Source organism: Octopus sinensis, linkage group LG8 (genome assembly GCF_006345805.1).
Source record: "Octopus sinensis linkage group LG8, ASM634580v1, whole genome shotgun sequence".
Taxonomy (NCBI): domain Eukaryota; kingdom Metazoa; phylum Mollusca; class Cephalopoda; order Octopoda; family Octopodidae; genus Octopus; species Octopus sinensis.
In genome coordinates this window covers 4413653-4435535 of record NC_043004.1, presented here as the reverse complement: position 1 = coordinate 4435535, position 21883 = coordinate 4413653, and the positions used below count along the sequence as shown (strand labels likewise).

The 21883-nt window shown below is 36.6% G+C and overlaps 1 protein-coding gene across 5 annotated transcripts in view; it reads left to right on the top strand.

The window, feature by feature from the left end:
• Nucleotides 1-727: 727 nt before the first annotated feature.
• The window catches only part of LOC115214766 (E3 ubiquitin-protein ligase LRSAM1), a 97368-nt gene continuing 76212 nt past the window's right edge, over nucleotides 728-21883 (top strand). For 3 of the 5 annotated variants that reach the window (XM_029783794.2, XM_036505210.1, XM_036505208.1), the window contains exon 1: nucleotides 728-940. The gene's annotated coding sequence lies outside the window, so the exon portion shown is untranslated. Of the gene's footprint in view, nucleotides 941-1160; nucleotides 1299-21883 lie in introns of those variants that run through there. The other 2 variants (XM_036505212.1, XM_036505211.1) reach the window with 2 other exon arrangements.

Sequence of the window (21883 nt, the reverse complement as noted above, 5' to 3'; positions counted from 1 at the left end):
AGTTCAGATTCCGCCGAGGTCGACTTTGCCTTTCATTCTTTCGGGGTCGATAAATTAAGTACCAGTTACGCTCTGGGGTCGATATAATCGACTTAATCTGTTTGTCTGTCCTTGTTTGTCCCCTCTGTGTGTAGCCCCTTGTGGGTAGTAAAGAAATATATATGGTTAATGTTTACATCTTCCGAGTCAAGATGTAAATATTAACCGAACATATGCCTGCCCTGTCGGTTTTTTCAAATGACTGTATTATGTAAGTCACTGTATTATGTATGGTTTTTCGATTTAGTATGGTCCCCTGCGGTATTTTCATTCTACATCAGCCAACATCAACTGAAAACTAGTTACCAATCCCACTTAAGAAATAGATTCAAAGAATTAAACACATTCACTTCAACTCAAATATTTTATATAGCAATATCCAAAATAACCCTAAGGTTAATAAAATAAACATGAGACAAATAATCTTGGCAATCTTAATTACATTTTGAACATCATCATTTCCCAAACGCCAGAGTCTGACAGCTAGCATAATTTAGCTTCGTGTTCGAATCTTACTAATTCAGCGTTCGGAAAGTAAAGCACAAGTGAATAAAATATATATATATATGTTTCTTTTTGTGTTTTATTACTATGTTTATTATTGTCATTTGTTCAATTACAGTGTTTAAATAGAATTACAGAGAGTACGAAAAATACATCTGTGTGTGTATCTGCGGCTGACTGAAAGAGAGGTAGGCTATTAAAGATAATGATGTCGATGATGGTGTGAAACTGTCGTCACTTATGTGCTCCGCTTTTTTTTATTAAGCTTAACACACACACACCTCTTTATATACAGACATATATATTTGCTTAGCTTTCGTTCTACTTGGCAGTGTTGTGGATATTACACACTACGTCCCTTCGTCGATGGCAGTTGGTCTTCTGAGCTTGTTTAAAGGTAAACTACACTCACAATTTTATGTGATCTACAACACACACACATACATACATACATACACACACACATATGTCTTGTAGGGTGGTAGTTTCTTATTTAGGATGTAGACTAGACAAACTAAGTGATGGTTTTGACTGTCTAACATTTTTTTCCTCTTTGTATCATCTGTCATGTATTGTGTATATGTATTTAGGTTAATGTGTGTGTGTGTTTTCCATCCATTGGTTTATGTAAGCGGTGATGTTTCTGTGTTGTTCACAAGTTCCGGCCAGGCTTGATCGAACTGTTCCAGTGTGGTCATCCCGTCTTTGAGGTACATCGAGAACTACATTGATCAAAGCGTTCTTTTATTGAAACGGTAAGTTGTGGCTTGAGGAAGAGTTGGCTGTACATTCCAGCAGGTCGAGCAACAATGAAATGTATAACATGTTGTGTATTTTGATTGATATGTATTTGGTGTTATTGTTGGGTTTGTGTGTGCGTTCATGTTGTTGAGTGTGTACTTTGATTACTTCTGTATATGTAACTATGATTGCTTTATATGTATATCTCGATGTTAAGTATATGTGTTGCTGATACTGGCGTGTACTTTGCTTTGGTATGCGTTTGTGTTGGCTTTTTAAGTGCGTATGTGTATACATTCAGTGTCGGATTAACCAAGTGGAATTTGTTACAGGCCCTTCTCTAAATGATTTGTTATTGTAGTATTATAATGCTTTCAACTTTCGTGGATGGCTGAGTGTTTTAAAGTTGAGCCAATGTTCGGAATACTTCTTAGATTCAATATAGTTTGAATTAAAACAAATTACCATAATTAAACAAATTACTACAATCAAATTTGAGTGGCAACAGTAAATGGACAGATTTCATTTTTGTCAAACGCTAATTAACAGACTTGCCATTCCATTTCCCTTTTCGAGGCATTAAACTCATCAACAATAATTGAGTTTAATTATTATTTTCCCTCATAATAAGATCGATTGAACGAATCAGATTATTACTAATGTATTATAGTCATCGCAATGTTAACCATCCCTATTAAATCTAATTGGGATTTTTAAAGATAAACATTTTATTGTGTATTGTAACTCCTCTTTATGCTGTCAAACAAAAATATTGCACAAATAACACTTTTAAATTAAGCTTCAGACCATAAAACAAATTTACATAATATTATGAATGTGCGTTTAAAGGAAATATATCACTTGTGCTTAACAATTATATATAAGTGAATGTTCTCCCCAGCTTTGTTTTTATGTTCATTATTTCAAACGAAATCAGGGTTTATAAACGAAGGTTACCCCAATTCAAATTCGCTACATAATCTACCACGTCTAAGCTATCATTTTCCCGGGTTTTCCTTCAAATTGTTTTAAACACGTCGGCTAGCAGGTAAATTATCGAGTTTTAAAAATGGAGCCATTATATTCATATCGTATACCACCGCCATCCATGTCAGCTGATCGATGTACGTTAGTTGTGTGTGGGGCAGAAGCTGACTGAGGTTAGGTCATTTTGCAGTTCCTTCTTAGGAAGCATGGAAAATACCCAATGTCTTTAGGATTGAAGGAGCTAAGTAAACACCCGTTCTAATCAAAGACACTTAGAGAGTTAAGGATGAACTTATTCTCGGCAATGGCGACGAAAGTAAAGAAAACGCACACCCGGGTGTTAGGATTTAGGGTAAGGGTTTTTGTTACGCTGAAAACGGCGATGACCTAGGTAAACACTCATTCTAGATTATGACAGACAACACAATGATGTTTTAAGACTGAGGTTAACCCCGCCCAAATTTGGATAACGTTTGGAGGGAAAGGAATTATATATGCATCAATTGCTTGTTTGATGACATCGTGATTTCGAACCGAACCGCCAAATAATATTTTTGGCAATGATGCAATCAAGCCATCAACTTTTGGATGCTCTGTTGGTCCTTCAAATTAACTAGAAAGTAATTATTATTATTCGTCTGTTTAATAAAAACCTAGCAAGCCAATGGCAACCAGTGTGTGTGCCTCATCTCCCATGTTAGCCCGATTTATGTGTGTAGAACTCTTTCTGTTAAACTTTTGGATCCTTTAAAAATAATTATAATTGGACAAAATAGCCAACTTTTAAATTTAGGGCTTTTGTTTTTAGTTTTAAACTCCTTTATTAAGGGTTACAAAGCTCACACTGGCTGCTTCCTTGGTGCTGTATACATAGAAGTGCATGTTAGTGTGAATATTGAATGTAGATTTATTAGAGGATATCTCATTTTGTTTTGGGTAGACATTACTAATACATGCATGTATAGACTTGTACTAACGTGCGTGCCCCAGTACACAAACGTATATCTTTAATATATGTTCGTATCTCTGTTGACAGAAAAGGGGTATATCTGTTTATATATCACTGCTTATGAACTCACAGTCCCCTTATAACTATCTACATAACTTTATATATATCCGTTTGTTTGCTTGATTTATTTGTTTAATTATTTGCCTATGTGTCCGTCTGACTATACTTTCGTTCCCCTATTTGACCAAGTACCTGTGTGTGTGACTATATATATATATATATATATATAGCTGATGATGGGGAATTTTCCTTGTATTGTTTGTCCTGTACTCTGTTTTTTCGTTGTTAAAAAAAAGTCCGTTTCCTTGTTTGATTTTATGTTTTCGTTTCTCGTTGTGTTCTGCGTTTATTTGTGGTGTCCTGTACTCATATATGCATGTATATATATACATATAGATGTAAGTATGTACATGTATGTATGTATATATGCATATGTTTTATTTATTATATTGTTGTTATATATATATATATATATATATATATAGATATACACACACACATGTGTATGTGTACGACGTTCTGTCTGAATGTTTGTATCTGTTGCAGACCAGTAATTTGGGCAGGGGTCGCGTGATGATACTGCCAAGTAAGCAAAACACAAGAGATTGGCTGACGCTCCGGCAAACGTTACTGATCGGGAATCCTCTCTGTCAGTTTCTTTACTTCCTCTTTCTAATCGAGCGATCGATCTCCGTTGTTTGTTGCTTGTAATTTATTCGGCATGGAATTCTCAATCACCCCGCCCCTCCTTCGCACATACAATTAGAACGGCATTCTTTTTTTCTTTCTTTTTTCTATGTCAGTAATACAATGCTTTGTGTTGGTAAAGTGAGAGAGAGAGCTATCTAAATATATCGATATCTAATTGATGCATTCGACATTTTGGTATTTTGCAATTAATTGTTGAACAATATCTATGGCTTCATTACGATCATCATCATCGTCGTCGCCTCACTGTCTCGGTTACTATTCTTGTCATCACCACCACCAAAATCTACTACATTATCATCATTATTATTACTATTGTCATTGCTTGTTACTATTGCTTCCGACATCGCCACTACAGCTATTCTTAGATGGTATTGCACCTACATGGTTGCTATACCACCTAGGAATAGCTGTCAAATCACCAACCCAGCATTTTGAAGGGGGAAGGATACATTGGCTAAAAAAAAAAATGGTTGCTCTTGGGTGGAGCAGTTTCAGTTATGGGTCTGCTCGATCAAGACTAACCTGAAACTAAACAATAACATCAACATTTATCAGCGCAACAATCATTTTTAACTTTGGCATCATCATCATCGTTATTGCCATCACTGTCACTATCCCATTATCATTATTGATGCTAGCGCCTACCACTAACATCTCTGTTCCCGCCATCATGACGGAGTTTCTATTTCCTCGCTTGGCATGCTAGAGGTAGCAACCAAATTTTGCTTGAAGTACATCCTTTTGTGTTGAAAAAGGAGAGGTACATTTGATAATACAGTCCTATATATGTAATATTTGAGAAAAGGATTGAATGGCCATGGGATGTCTTTGCTCATACGTCTGCTTGGTCAAGACTATCCTGAGAACAGTAATCATCAAACTAATGTTATCAAACAAGTGATGGAAGCTCTGTGGTTGCATGGCAAGTTAGAAACAGCAGTCATAGATAAGAAAGATGTGAACGATGTTAGATCTTACTTTTTAAACACAAAATAAATGTACAGAGACGCTTAATCATCATTTCTGTCTATAAATAATCTTTAGGTGTTGGTTGGAGATGGGACTTTGTCTAAATGGCTGACTAATTGCACCGCACAACTTATGTTGGCTTCATTTATACCATGCAAAAATGCAAAACTTTATAAGTTCAAAAATATTTAAATGTTGTGAACACATCTTCATGGACAAAGATGCTTGTGATCAGTACCTGGATAAAATATTGGATGGCCACAGCTGGAAGGCTTTTGATCATAGGTCTATGTGATCAGTGTTGGCTTGAGGCTAAGCAACAGCAAAATTAAATGTATTAATTGTTCGCTGTATGTATTGGGCAATACAGATCTTTGTGACTTGTTTCAGCGAGTAAATTTAAACAAACCACCACCCACATTTGAGGTGATTATGATGGGTCAGCAGTAGTTTAGCTATGATTGAACAAACCTTTGATTAAAGGTGTCCAAGCTGTGGTCATCCTACCTCTTTTGCAGACACAATATATAAGGACCACTTATCTCAATGTGTTCTCTCTTTTTTGAGATGGTTGGGTAAGATGATTTGAGGGAGATTTGATGCTGTTTTTGGCAGGTTCATCAATTGCACTGACATTCAGCCATTGTTCAGTTGCAGGATAAGTTATGAGAACGATACAGTCTAAATACTAGTAACAAAATGGACTTCACTTGGGATGTTTAATGGCCATATTGTGGTATTCATCTACTTGATAGAACAGGTACAATCTATCTGAATGAATGGACTTCAGTATATGAGGGGGTGCTGAAAATACAGGAGGATCAGTTGATTATGATTTTATTCAACATGTTTCCCTCTCAGATTCACACACATATTACAGTGGTCCTGTAGTTTTTCTAAGCCCTGTAAAAGAACTCGGTAAGTTGGGCTTCCAACCAAGCCTTTTGTGATACCCTTAAAGCCAGGAACTTTTTGGCACCCCCCTCATAGTTTCTGTCTATCTCCTTTTGAACACTCTTCCGCTAAATGTTCACTTCTATTGTGTTTTGTTCAAGACATTGCTTTTAGTGATCTCTCTTGCTCTGAACACAGTTTCTTACATACACATACATATGTGTGTGTATATGTATGGATGTGTAGCAACCCTCTTGCAACATGTAAAGTTTTAGCCACTTGCTCATTTTCACCAGCTTATTGGACCAAGGCAGGGCCGGATGAAGAGCCATCGAGGCCCTCAGCACTTAAAAGATCTTGGTACCCCCATAAAAGATTATATCATTCAAAATATAAACAATAACAAACCATAAAATGAATTTTTATTTTTCAAAACAAAACAAAACAGCAAGAGGGAAAATAATGTTTATTTTTGTATGCTTCCACTTTATTTATATTTGAAAAGCTTCCTCCTACTTTTTTGAATTGCAAAATCTTTGATCAGATCTTCAAAATTAATCTTAAGTAACACATCTGCGTCTATACTTAGTAGTGATAAAGGCATTCCGAATATTATTTTAGCAAGTTTAAAAGTGATTTCTTTTGTTCTGTAAACCATTTACCATTTCTGTGGTGCTCCTTCCTTCTTTTGATGCCCTAAGCATGTGCTTAATTTGCTTAATGGTTAATCCAGTGCTGAACCAAGAGGCAGAGGGCAATACTGCTCAGCTGTGTTTTAGTTATTTAAATGGAACTCAAAGCTCCCCTTCCATCTCTTCATACAGAATTCAGTCAGAATAAGGAGTTTGTGGAGGCACATGGCCTAGTGGTTAGTGCAGCGGACTCGCAGTCGAGGGATCGCGAGTTCGAACCTCAGACCGGGCGATGTGTGTGTTTATGAGCGAAACACCTAAGCTCCACGCGGCTCCGACAGAATGTAATGGCGAACTTCTGCTGACTCTTTCACCACAACTTTCTCTCGTTCTTTCCTCTTGTATCTTGCAGCTCACCTGCGACGGACCGGTGTCCCGTCCAGGTGAGGAACCTATACGCCAAGGAAGCCGGGAAACCGGCCCTTATGAGCCAGACGTGGCTCGAGAAGGAACAAACAAGGAGTTTGTTGAATGGTCATTGAACATCTGCCTTTCCATGTTTGCATGAGTCAGACAGAATTTGTTGTGATAGATTTTTGTATGGTTAGATGCCATTCTTGTCACCTACCCTCACTTATTTCTAAGGAAGTTAATACTTTCCAGATATGGTTTTAAACAAGCATCACTGTTACACAGACTGATCATTTTCAGTCTTTCATAAAAAACATGTTGGGCCAATATTACCTTGCTTAACCCATTAACTGCCAAATTTTTTCATTCATGTTTTTTGGCTTTGCCAGGTGTTTTAGGAGACAAAATAGTAAATAGATTAAAATTTTCTTCATATGTGAATTATTTTGGAAATTATAACTTTTTCAAAATGTCCCAAATGGAAATTGCTGAAAAAGCATATTTATCCTTTTCTGTTCAATTGCAATAATAAACATTTCAGTTATTTTTTTCAAACTAGTATCAAATGCAATTGTGTATGAAATATCAATGAATGGTATTAATGGGAATGCAAAAAAAAAAACCTTTTCAAAACAGTCAATATTGTGATTAACAACATAAATTGTCCTCTAGAATTAGCCAGAACTGATAATGACAAACTTTAACTACTGGATATTGTTAAACACACCTCTGCAAATGCAATTTACATGAGCAATTCACTTGTGAGACTGTTTTCAGCAGATCCCCAAATGGGGCTCATGTCAGGCAATGGGTTAAAGGTGGCAAGCTGGTAGAATCATTAGCATACTAGGCAAAATACTTAGTGGCATTTCATCTGTCTTCATGTTCTCAGTTCAAATCCTGTTGAGGTTGTCTTTGCCTTTCACCCTTTCAGGGTCAATAAAGCGTACCAGATGAACACTGTGGTTGATGTAATCAACTTACCCCCTCCCCTGAAATTACTGGCTTTGAGACAAAATTTGAAATCTGTATTTCCATGCTTGGAAACAGGTGAGAGTTAGTGACAAGAAGGGCATCTGGCCATAGCGGATCTGCCTCAGTAAATTCCATTTGACTCATGCAAGTGGGAATGTGAATGTTGAAAGACGATGATGAGTTCGATAGTTGGAAGACATTGGGTTTTGTAGTTGTTACTTTGAATCTGTGGTTATGGAGCCAAGTGTCTGGGTGGTTTAAGGAGAGTTGGAATATCTGCATATGTGTAGGTGTGGCTGTGTGGTAAGAAGTTTGCTTCCCAACCACATGGTTCCAGGTTCAGTTTCACTGCATGACACCTTGGGCAAGTGTTTTCTATAGCTCCAAGCTGACCAAAGCCTTGTGAATGGATTTGGTACATGGAAACTGAAAGAAACCTGCCATCATCATCATCATCACTATCATCATCCTTTAACATCCATTTTCCATGTTGGCATGGGTTGGAAATATTACCTTACTTGGTAATAAATGAGGGTTGGCAACAGGAAGGGCATTTGGCCATAAAAAAATCTGCTTCAACTAATTCCATCTGACCTGGACAAGCATGGAAAAACTGTTAAAAGCTGTTAAAACAATGTTAGTTTTATGTACACTGCTTACATTAGTTGGAATGGTGGTCCTCATTTAGAGGTTCTGAATTCAATCCCAGACAAGGCACTAAGGTGAATCGCAAGACACCTGAAGAAGGCTGCAGCATATGCGGTCAAAACATAGTGAAAGCAACAGTCAAAAGGATACCAGTCCAACTGATGTAAGCAACATACCTAATTTTAAAATTCCTCATCTCAGAAATATAGAATTGACGTCAGTTTTGTAGTTTGTGTTGTATAAAATTGTTTACCAATTTTGTTTGTCTATAATTTATTGTTTTCGTTTTTCCTTTTTTTTTTAGTTGTTTTGTGTTGAATTTTATTTGAGTTGAGTTTGATTTTAGAGGGTTATTTTTAACCCTTTAGCATTCAGATTATTCTGTCAAATGTAATACTTATTTATTCACATCGTTTTGAATTAATCATGCATTATCTCATAGTTTTGAGATTTCAACAATGTGGTTGTGTAGTTTTGGAATGACACTAGGGTTTGTGTGAGAGGCTAGATCTGGCCAGTTTGAATATAAAACAGGTAGAATATCTTGGCTGGATATGACCTGCTTAAATGCTAAAGGATTAAGGCCATCTGTTTCTGGGTGTGTAACTAGGGTTATATTTCTATGTTGCTTTGTGGGATGTATTTTTTTCTATTTTTGATGTCTAATTGTTTTGTTGAATGCATGAGCTGCAGTGTCTATGTTGCTGTTGTAATGCTTCTGAATTTTGTAGAAAAGAACAAAAACATTAAAAAAAACCTTGATTCCATTTCTTAGTCTCACCTGTTCTATTGAACTTTTTTAAGTTTGTAAAAATGTTTTTTTTTTATTTTCTTCATTGATGTGCAAGTGTGTTGTTACGATAACTGGTTGGTGTTTTGAGGAATGATGAGCACTTGCTTACCAAGTGTTTGTTGTAACTAGGTGTGTCGGAACAAAAAAAGAAATGTCTGGAAAAGAGTTGTTGTAGTTGGCTTGGTGAGGTGTGCGTGTGTGTGTGTGTGTTGGTGTGGCTTGCTTAGAGGATTTAAAGGAGGTCAATGTGATAGTCTAAAAAATTGAAGGCGGTGCATCAGCATGGTTGCAATCTCATAACTGAAACTAATAACAGTACATATATACATAGATGCAGATGTATAGAGAGACATTATACCTGCAATATGCACACAAAAATGCACACAGGCATATACATAGATGTTGATGTATAGACAGATCTTCTTTTGATGATGCAGTTTTAGGAACAATCAATGTTGTTTATTCAATAAAACAAAAGATGGCATCTATAAGAAGATATGAATAAATCGTTTGAGTGAGATAGAATCAATAACACTAGAAGTAACATAGGAAACAATCATGTTTTCGTATGTTGGAACAAAGCCACAAATTTTTAGGTGTAGTCAATGAGGCCGACTTAGTATGTGACTGGTACTTATTTAAAGGGTAAAAAGCAAAATTAACTTTGGCAGGATTTGAACTTGTAAACATTAACAACCTTAACTAAATACTGAAAAGTATTTTTCTATCTCATTTCTGTAGTTTAGTTACAAGAGTAAAGGCAGTGCCCATGGCCCTGTTTTTGTACAGCCTCTGAGATATGTTGGGGTAAATTTAGGATGGAAGCATAACTCATGATTTGCTATTTGCTAGGCTGCAGGAAGAAAGTGCACATCACAGTATTGAGTTATCCTCAGACTTAAGATTTGGTCTAAATACTAGTAACAAAATGGACTCCACTAGGGGTGTTTAATGGCCATATTGTGGTATTCATCTACTTGATAGAACAGGTACAGTCTATCTGAATGAATGGACTTCAGCATATGAGGGGGTGCTGAAAAGTTCCTGGCTTTAAGTAAAAGCAATACAGGAGGATCAGTTAATTATGATTTTATTCAGCATATTCCTCTCTCAGATTCACACACTTATTGCAGTGGTCCTGAAGTTTTTCTAAGCCATGTAAAAGAACTTGGAAGGTTGGGCTTCCAACCAAGCCTTTTGCGATACCCTTAAAGCCAGGAACTTTTTGGTACCCCATCATAGTTTCTGTCTATCTCCTTTTGAACACTTACTCATCCACTAAATTCTTCAATGAATTCACTGCTAATCCTAAACTTGCTCGCAATATCTTCATTCATTTGTTGTTTGGCTGTTACAAATCATTCATCTGCACCTAGATTTCTTGGTACCTGCTCGACAAAGGGCAGTGAGATCCCGTTAAAGATCTTCTCCAGATTCACAAATGCTGAGTAGAATATTTTTTTTTACTTAAGAATTTTTTTTGCTCTTGTCCCATAAGAAATATTAAATCAGTGGTTTAAGACTTTGTGCAAGCCGAAACTGTATCCTGTCCAACTGAACCCTGTTTTGTACTAACTATGATAAAACTTCTTGTCTCCTTTCAAAACTTGATTCATTGTAAGCCGACAAGAAAACCCCTAATTGGTCATTCTACCTACAAGAAATAACCAAATCACACCTTACTGCTTTAAAAAGGGAAAGACATATTGGATAATATTGACCTGGACACATCTAAAAATAAAAGTCAGGATGCTCAAAGTAACTACACCTTTGATCATAGATCTATTGAGATAGAACTGACCTGGGGCTAAACAACAAAAACAGCATTATAACTTTTCATTATAAAGCCCTATAAATACCTTTCTTCAGGGACGCCTTTTACTCTTGGTAAAACTTCTGTAAGTCATTAGAGATAACAATTTGTACTAGCTAGTTAAATGGCTCTTCCTTATTCATTTTGAGGGCAATTTTCATTAATGCTAATTTTGCTTACATTATTTTTGGTTAGCACATCAAGTATGGTAACCTGTACTTATCTATATGTTCTTCATACAGAAAACACTCTTGGGAAAATTTTCAGAGTTAATATCTATATAATCAGATACTTCAAACATCTCAGCAACTCACTCTGATAGACTTGCAGTTTCCTTAACTTCATCTCCTTGATTACCTTACTAATCTCATTGAAACTAAGCTTAATAGCTATCAATTCCACTCAAGGTGATTTCTCACTATTGCATTAATACTTGTTCTTAGTAACACATCTGTGTCTTTCTTTGCACTGTTATTGAGAGCAGATGTGCTTGTGATGTTCTGGACAAATTTCTCATGAGGTAGCACAAACTCGAAAACCTCCTGCCTTTAATACTCACAGAATAAAACATAACATGGGTTTCCAGTTTCACTGATGCATAAGTGATCAACTTAATTGTCAATTTATTGAATTATGGTATTTAGTAGTTGCAAGGGGATTGAAAAGAAGACATATTAAATACTAACAGTAGACTCTACCTCGAAATTTTGAGTTTCTGCAATCTAAAAATTGTTTGTAACTTTTCTGTTACAATTTTTTTTTTATATATAATTTCATAGCTGATTTGACTTTTATAGGATACATTTTGGACAGTGTAGTCCTAGATATACAGGAAGATCAGATAGGTGTAAATGATTTTCATTGGTTCTTTATTCTGCTACTTACTAACTTACAAGCCAGAGAAGTGCACCAAGCTCTACTGTCATCTTTGGCATAATTTCTAGACATGCCTTCCTAATGCCAACCTAGAGATCCTTCCTAATGCCAACCACTTTACAGAGTGTACCAGTGCTTTTTTCATGGCACTGGCACTAGTGAGAGCACCAAGTACTCCTAACCCTAGCCCCTCCCCATCCTCAGCTAAATAGGTGTGGTTTTGAAGGAGGTAGTGGAGGCGCGTGGCTTAGTGGTTAGGGTGTCAGTATCATGATCGTAAGATTGTGGTTTTGATTCCTGGACCGGGCGACGCGTTGTGTTCTTGAGCAAAACACTTCATTTCACGTTACTCCAGTCCACTCAGCTGGCAAAAATGAGTAACGCTGCTGGGGAACACATACACCATTGAAACCGGGAAACCAGGCCCATGAGCCTGGCTAGGCTTTAAAAGGGCGCATTTATTTATTTATTATTTGAAGGAGGTGGAAGTGTGATAGAGAGACAGGAACAGGTGTCTTGGTGAAGGAAATACATAGCTACCCCAGCTGGAAAGAGAGAGATGGTAAAATAGAACCTGTGGAGGAGGGAGATCCAGAAAGAACAAGAGAAAGTAGTGAAGACTGACCTCAGAATGTTAAGATTCATGAAGGAGATGACAAAGGACTAAGAGAATTGGCAATTTTGCTGTGCTCGAGAACACCTATCCATCTTGCCAAAACATGAGGTCCTAAAAGCATATTATTTATGTCTGCCCTCTGCACCCAATTTGCCCCTACTAAGTCTTCCCCACTACTCATCTTCCTTACACCCATCCTTCTATTACTCTTCTAATTATGGTACTATTCCTCTACTGCTGTAATTATAAGAGAACAGAACTGCAATTATTTGACCCCTCCCTTTTGTACTAACATTTTCCCACTCCTTGGACTCACTTTCTTTTGTGACCCATCCAAGATTCTCAATATCATCTCTTATCTTCTTTATTTTCCCTTGAACCACCCTCTCATATCTGCCATCAATGCCCATCCCACCTTTTTTTTTTGTCACGCACTATATCCATCCCTACGTATCTCTGACGTCTGTCTCTGTCACTGTACCTCCCTCTCTCACTACCCACATTACACATCATCTCTAGTCTATCTGTGGTGTTATTATGCTGCTGCTCTCCACACCTTTTTATGTATTGCTCCTCATGATCTCATTTTCCTTGACCCACTCCCATTTTCCTTCACCTTCTCCCCCAAACTAACATCCACTATCAACTCCATCTTCACCCCTGTTCACCATTTCCTACATTTACCTCTATTCCCATCTCTGACCATGTATTATTCTCCTGTCACACTCATGCAAATTTACCCACTGACCCTTCTATTCTCTGTCCCTATTCTCTCTTATATTCACCTTCATGTATTCTGAGGTGTGCCTCTCACCTCATCACCACCATATTTTCTCTCTTTCCTGCTGATGTAGCCATGTATCTCTTCTACAACAAGAGTATGTTCTTGTCCCTCTATCCTACTTTAACCTTTCAACACCTGGCACAAAGCAATCTCCCTCAATACCACACCCCTACCTAGTTGAAGGGTCTTGTTTTGTGAGTTATTTGCTGACCTCACTATGTCATTTTAAAAATAAAGACAAAAAAAAACACTCAGTATACTCTGTAAAGTGGTTGATACTAGGAAAGGTATGCAGTTATAGAAACTATGCTCAAGTAGATAATGGAGTTCATTGTAGCCCTCAGGTTTTTCAGATCCTGTTGAACTGTCCACTTGTGCCAGTGTAGAAGACAGATGTTTTATGCTGATGACAAATCTATATAAATTATATATATATATATATATATAAAATACAAAATGGGACAAGAACACAAAACATCCAGACAGTTAGGTGATACAAAAATGGGACAACAAAACATCGTGATAGACGATACAAAGGAAACAAGGACGGGTCATTCGAAGTTTTCTTTCCTCAACCAAGTACCAGATTATCTTTGCAATTTTGGCTGATTATACTTTAGATTGCTCCAATCTGGCCAGCCCCAAAGAAAAAACTAAGCTAAGAACATTAGAACCTGAAGGTTCTTAAGATCCAGGAGCTCATCCTACGAGCTATATAAGTTCACAGTATCAGTACGACACAGTATTTAAACATAAGCAAACTTTAGGTTAGTTAAAATATGTTTGTGACATATTTCAACTTCACTGCACTTATCATGGAGAGAAAAAAATTCTCTCTTGTGGCAAAAGGTGTGAAAACATATCTGCCCCATGTTGCCCCCTGTCAGATTTCCAGAGGCAACACTTCTTGCTTTTTAGCTGTTTTATATATATATATATATAGATATCTCATCATCATCACCGTTTAACGTCCACCTTCTATGCTGGCATGGGTTGGATGGTTTGACAGGAGCAGGCCAGGCAGAAGTCTGCACCAGACTTCTGTGTCTGTTATGGCAAGGTTCTTATGGCTGGATGCCCTTCCTAACACCAACCACCCAGCAATATATATATATATTTAAAGGTGGCGAGCTGGCAGAAATGTTAGTGCGCCATGTGAAATGCTTAGTAGTATTTCGTCTGTCTTTATGTTCTGAGTTCAAATTCCACCGAGGACAACTTTGCCTTTCATCTTTTGAGGTCGATAAATTAAGTACCAGTTGCGTACTGGGATCGATCTAATGGACTGCCCCCCCCCAAAAAAAATTTTCAGGCCTTGTGCCTAGAGGATCAAAGAATATATATATATATTTATGATATAAGTGTAGTCATACTGTATTGAAGTTCAATCCCATTAGCTGGCACCTTGGATGAGTGTCTCCTGCTATAGCCTTATATTGATTAATACATTTTGAGTTGAATTTGGTAGATGGAAATTGTAAAGGAGCCTATTGTATATCTGCATATGTGTCCGTGTTTGCAACAGTCTAAAAATCAATGCTATTACCTATGTTGTTTTCTTTTTCATGTGCTGTAATATAGTTGCTTGTCAAATAGAGACTATGAAATATTTACTGAGCTGAAATAAATACTGGAGTCTACGTGATTGTGTAAAAGCCTTTGAGGCAGTGCTTTTGAATGACTGCAGTTCAATGACTGAAACCAGTAAAAGACAAAAAGAATATATATATATATATATATATATATAATATATATATATATATGTGTGTGTGTGTGTGTTCCCTGCACCAGCTTCACATAGCAGCCCCAGCCCGTCCAAAGTACCTGGATTGCAGGACGGCCTGCTGTGCTTTCCTTGGATCATAGGGCGACCTGCTGTGCTTGAGGAGACATATTGAGTCAAGTACATCAACATCAAAATAAAAATCAAATGGAAATTGTAGTTATGATACCTGTGCCGGTGGCATATAAAAAGCACCATCCAATCATGGTCGATGCCAACCTCCCCTGGCACCTGTGCCAGTGGCATGTAAAAAGCATTCATTACACTCATGGAATGGTTGGCGTTAGGAAGAGCATCCAGCTGTAGAAACACTGCCAGATCAGACTGGAGCCTGGTGCAGTCTCCTGGCTTCCCAGACCCTGGTCGAACCGTCCAGTCCATGTTAGCACGGAAAACGGATGTTAAACGATGATGATGTTGATATATCAAAAGGATGTGTTATTATACTATTCCACAACCATATGAAAATCCAATAATGCTATTTCAGATATACAAAAACAGCTATACCAACAATCCAACATACCTCCATCATCAGCTGCCCCACAGATATCATTATGGTTATCCAAAATATATAGTAGTATCTCAGGTCGTTAAGAATGAAATGTCCGATTTTCTTATGCACCATGTTTGACAGTCGTTAACTCTAACGTTTTATCCTGACAATTCTTTGTTTTACGACATTGAAGAGTTACATCATCACTTTTTGAAATGCAACTCATGGTGTCTGATTATATTGTGAGTTTTCTCTTTCAAATCAATTTTTGTGAACCCATGGATAGATCAAAAATTTGTGTTGTTTATGAATATGAGTTCCTTCATGGAACCAATGCATCTCAGACAGCTTGAAACCTCAATGAGGTGTTTGGTGAAGATGTGGCAGATGAACGTTCTGTACATCAATGGTTTGAGAAGTACCAGTCTGGTGACTTTATTCTTGAAAATCATCCACATGGTAGACCTGAGACCAAGGTCGATGATGAAACTATAGTGGAAATATACATCTGAAATTATGCATGAGTTAGCAGCAAGGTTTGATATTTCGATTCCAACTGTATAGGACTATCTGAAACAAATCGTCATGGTAAAGAAGCTGGACAAGTGGGTACCACACAAACTGAATGAGCATCAAATGACATGTCATTTTGAAACTTGCTGTTCTTTACTGCCACAGCATAAAAGCAAACCATTTTTGCACTGTGTTGTTATGTGTGATGAAAAATGGATTCTTTTCAACAATAGCAAGTGTTATGCATGGTAGTTGAATAGAGACGAAGTGCCAAAACAATCCAAAAAAGAATATTCACCAAACAAAAGTTAATGGTGTCTGTTAGGTTGTCCAGTGCTGGTGTCATCCACTACAGCTTCATGAAACCTCGTAAGTCAATTACAGTGGATGTATACATCAACCAACTGGATGAAATGATGCATGAACTTGCAATTAAACAACTGAGATAGGTCTATAGAGACAGGCCAATTCTCTTGCAAGAGAATGCTTGACCACATGTTTCACAAAGAATGCTACTCAAGTTATAGGAACTGAACTTGGAAGTACTCTGTCAACCACCATATTCACCAGGCCTTGCACCAACTGACTATCACATTTTCCAGCGATTAGACAACATTTTGCAAGGCAGAAATTTCAAATCTGAAGAAGATACAAAAACAGCCTTTCGTAATTTAATCACTTCTTGCTCTCCAGAATTCTTTGCTGTGAGCATAAATAAGCTACTGATAAAATGGCAAAATTGTGTTGATAATTTAGGTGCATACTTTGATTAACTGCATTGCTTTTTGTTGAGATAAGGTAAAAATAAACTTTCAGTTCAAAATTGGACATTTCATTCTTAATGACCTGATATATCCATCACGGCTGATCTTATCATTTGGTTTCACACAAGGAATACAATGGAGTGTTAGATAACAATCTTATTCTCATCAAAGTTAGCCGATATGGAAGGGAATATGGCAACTGCTCTCTATTGTTGGAGGTGAATTAACATAACCAGTCAGTGGCTGCTATATATTCAGGAAGGGTATCTTGCTATAAATAATCCTCCTCTGCAAATTCTATTTGATCCATTCAAGCAAAGAAATGGACAGTAAACGGTGGTGGTGGCAGTTGTACATGTGTGTGCATGTATACACATACCTATGCTTATATGCTTACAAAAAGGCCTCCTACATAAATAAGTGAACTGTATTTTACTGTTGCACAGTCAAGTGAACACAACTAATGAAAGCTAATGTCAGGAACACAGTTAGCACTTGAACAACTTGGCCAATAGTGACCCATCTTGTTCTAATACATAGCTTTGTATTTGTTAAAAATTTGACAGTATTTGGGCTGGAATGTTTTGTGGGTATGTCAAAGCTTATATGAACAGTATTAAGTTGTAAAAGTGATATGGATTAGTAGGTAAGGGATTGGATTGTTTCATATCAGTTCAGTTGTTCAAATGTACTGCAGGCATTTCTTTGTGTATCAGAGCAGAAAATTTTATTTTGCGTTGCCTCAGTCCACCTATTTCTTAGAAATAGTTGCCACATTGTCTGAGAATGTTAGTTATAAAGACTAGTGTTTTACCTGTGGGAGGATTATCTCTCATCCAATATCACGATTCTTTAGTTAAGCACTAGCTCTTAAAATTCACCTGCAGCTTAGCGGAGAGTATAGTGTATATGTGTGTACGATGTGGATTCAATTCCCACTCAGCTCATTCAATTACTTAATGAAAAATTAAATTATTCTGCAATGCCACCTGCATGGTAACTAATAGATAAGTAAGTGAAAGTGTATCTAATGCATTAACTAGCTAAAGCAACACTGAAATATCTAAAGTGGGTTGAGATTCATAAACATGCTTCATTCTCAGAACTTCTTCAGCAAAATGCAAACTTATAATTTACTGAAGCATTAGCAATTAAATCACTAAGCAAACATTCAGAAATGTATATTTATTGGTTGAATGAGAGATTGTGTGAAAAATTAATGACTATTGAAAGACTAGAGACTACATCTTGCTGTAACTTGGTGGTTTGTATACTGCTGTAGTTTATGATGGGAATATCAAACTAATAGCTTTGTAACAAGTTCAGACTTAAACTGTGGAGGTACAAAGTATTGGTGTTACTGATGTTAAGCCCCTCATTGCTCAGTCCTCATTGAGCAGGCCTCTCATTATATCATTTTATCTGTGCAGACACTACTTAGTACATTGACCAAACAGGTTAAGTCATTGGAATCTGCTTGAGGCAGGCCAACTAAATACTAGATTAACTATTTTAATGCATCAGATGACATTATTTTGTTTCTAGAAATAAATCATTGAAAAGTGATGGTGTCTATTTAACTTTGGCAATATCTATGCATACACAAGACTACATTCTCCAATGTATTTTCTGTTTTGTGGGTTTTTAAAAAATTATTAGGATATGTGATTTGCTATTTCTAGCATAAGTGACTACATAAAGGTATTTTAGTCTGTTTCAAGTGCATATATTTATTTAATTCTAGCCTGGCTATCATTCACACAAATAAGTAAATGGTATGTTTGCCAACTTCTATGTTGGAATAGCATCTGTTGGCTTAGCTCAGAAATGTCCAGGGTATTCATTACTAAAGAGACTATGTCGAGTCAAAAAACACCATGTCTGGTGATCCAATGACTTTCTGAACAAGGCCCATACATATAATTTTTACATACACAATTCCAGGCTGGCATGGGTTAGATGAGGCATTTTAATGAAGTATTTTATGGCTGGATGCCTTTCCTAATGCAAACCTTTTAGTCACTTCTTACAACTTCCAGGGATTTAATGTTCTTATTCTAAAATTCAGAATACCCATAGTGTGTATATATGCATATATATTAATGTTTGCTTTTATATTCAGTTATAACAGAAGAATTTAACATTAATCTGATGGGTTACTATTTACTTTTGTGAAGCACAAATTTATTATTCTTAAACAAGAATATTGAGAGTGGCCTTGAAGTTTCAGCCATTCAGGCCATTGTCTGACAGTAGCCTAACTAGCTGAACCTTCAAAGTCATTGTCAATAATATTCTTGTTTAAGAATAATAAATATATGTATTTTTCCCACAGCATAGTACTTTGGTCAGGTCTCTTCTATTATAGCCTCTTGCTGACAGGCTCACTCCTTTTGGTTATCAGCAAAAAAAAAAAAAAAATGCACAATAAGATTGCATAATAGGCCAATCAGCTTACATATTAGTGACATTTAGCTTGCAGAGAAAGTACATATGTTGTATAAAACTGAAAATAACAATTATATTCCTGCATTTGGTATATGTGTGTGTGTGTGTGTGGGGGGGAGGTTGTTCCACATTAACGTACATTGACATAATCAGCAGTTGTGTGTTTGTTCATGTTGGCTTCATGATAGTACATTCAATGGCTTCATGCTTTCATTGCTTTTTATTTTCTGTGAAAACAAGTGGAATAAAAATATAAATAATCTTCCTCTCACCAACTCTTACTTTTTTCTTTTTTTTTAATAAGGTTTCGTAACCAGAAGATCATCCAGCTGTAGTATACTGCCCCCCCCCCACTAAGTCTCATTTAAACCATGCTAACATGGAAAGTATGAACATAAGAATGATGATGTGTGTGTGTGTGTTTGTGTAGATAAAGATGGATATGGCTGGTCTATGGGGTTACCCTGGGTTTCACATCCATAAAGCACTTAGCTTTACAGTGTTTCTTCAGACCCTAAACCCTATGGCCTCTATAGTAAGTGGTCTCCCTACAAAGTTATCTAGTGAGGCCATAGGGTTTAGGGTCTGAAGAAATGCTTTAAAGCTAAGCATTTTTTGGACGTGAAACACTAGTTAACCCCATAGACTGGCCATATCTATCTTTATCTATATATACTCTACTGCTCTATAACTTAGAGTGTGCTTCTTTTTTTGATTTATGATTTACTGATGATATATACATACACACACACATATATATATGTACACACACACATATACATATATACCCATGCTAGCATGGAGAACGGACGTTAACGACGATGATGATGATGATGATATGTACACACACACACACACACACATATATATATATATATAATATATATATATATTATATATATATATACATACATATACATATTTTATTTTTTATTTGATCTAGTTTCAGCTCATGAGCTGTTGCACCACCATTTGGTGTTGCTACATAATTTTACTTCACTAATTCTTTTTAGAAATTGACATTTGGTATATGTGGGAGTTATACATACATACATACATACATACACACACACACGTGTGTGTGTGTATATACATAAATATATATGTTTATATATGTATATACATATGTGTATATATATTTCATCATCATCATCATTTAGCGTCAGTTTTACATGCTAGCATGGGTTGGACAGTTCAACTGGGGTCTGTGAAGCCAGAAGGCTGCATCAGGCCCAGTCTGATCTGGCAGTGTTTCTACAGCTGGATGCCCTTCCTAGCACATATATATATTTATATATCATCATCATCCTTTAACGTCCGCTTTCCATGCTAGCATGGGTTGGATACGTAAATATATATATATATATATATATATACATATCCTCATCATTATCGTTTAACGTCCGTTTTCCATGCTAGCATGGGTTAGACGATATATATATACATACATACATACATACATATATAAATGTATGTTCTGTGTGTGCTTCATGCAATTTATAGGCTCGTGGAATGAATCTAACTCATCAGGCATATAATTGAGTGCCACTTTCCATTGTCTATCCACCTACATATAAATATATATATATCTTTTACCTTCTGCTTGTTTCATTCATTTGACTGTGGCCATGTTGGGACACCTCTTTGAAGTATTTAGTCAAACAAAGCCTGGTACTTATTGTGTCAGTTTCTCTTGCTGAGCTACTGAGTTACAGGAATGTAAACAAACCAACATCGGTTGTCAGGTGGTGGTGGAAGACAAACACACGCATAAGCACACACACACACATATACAAAAGGCTTCTTTCTGTTTCCATCTACAACATCCACTCACAATGTTTTGGTCAGCATGGTGCTATAGTAGAAAACACATGGTTCCAGGTTCAGTTGGACTGAACCTGGAACCATGTGGTTGGGAAGCAAGCTTCTTACCAAACAGCAACACCTGCACCTATATATATATATACATAGGGGGTTCCGGAAAATTCTTGGTTTTAAGGGTATTGTGAAAGGCCTGTTTGGAGGTCCAACCTTCCAAGTTCTTTTACAAGGCTTAGAAAAACTGAAGGACTGCTGCAATAAGTGTGTGAATCTGACAGGGGAATATGTTGAATAAAATCATAATTAACTGATCCTCCTGTATTTTCTTTTATCCAAAGCTAAGAACTTTTCAGCACCCTTTCATACACACACACGCAAACATGCGCAAGCACACATAAATTTTTATTCTCAGCTTTGATCACTGTATTTTCTATGCACCTTCAGAAGTTATGTTTTCATCTTAAAACACTTCCTTACACTGCTGTTGAACTCGTTAGCCATTATTGTAATTTGCAAGCTTTCCAATTATTGCAATCTACTAGCACTAGAGTTGTAATATCAAGCTTTTTTTTTCTAATTATTATGAATGTTGATTATGATGTTTCAAAAAACAATCAAGAAAAAAAAGAATAAAACAAGAGCACTCAGAGAGCACAAAC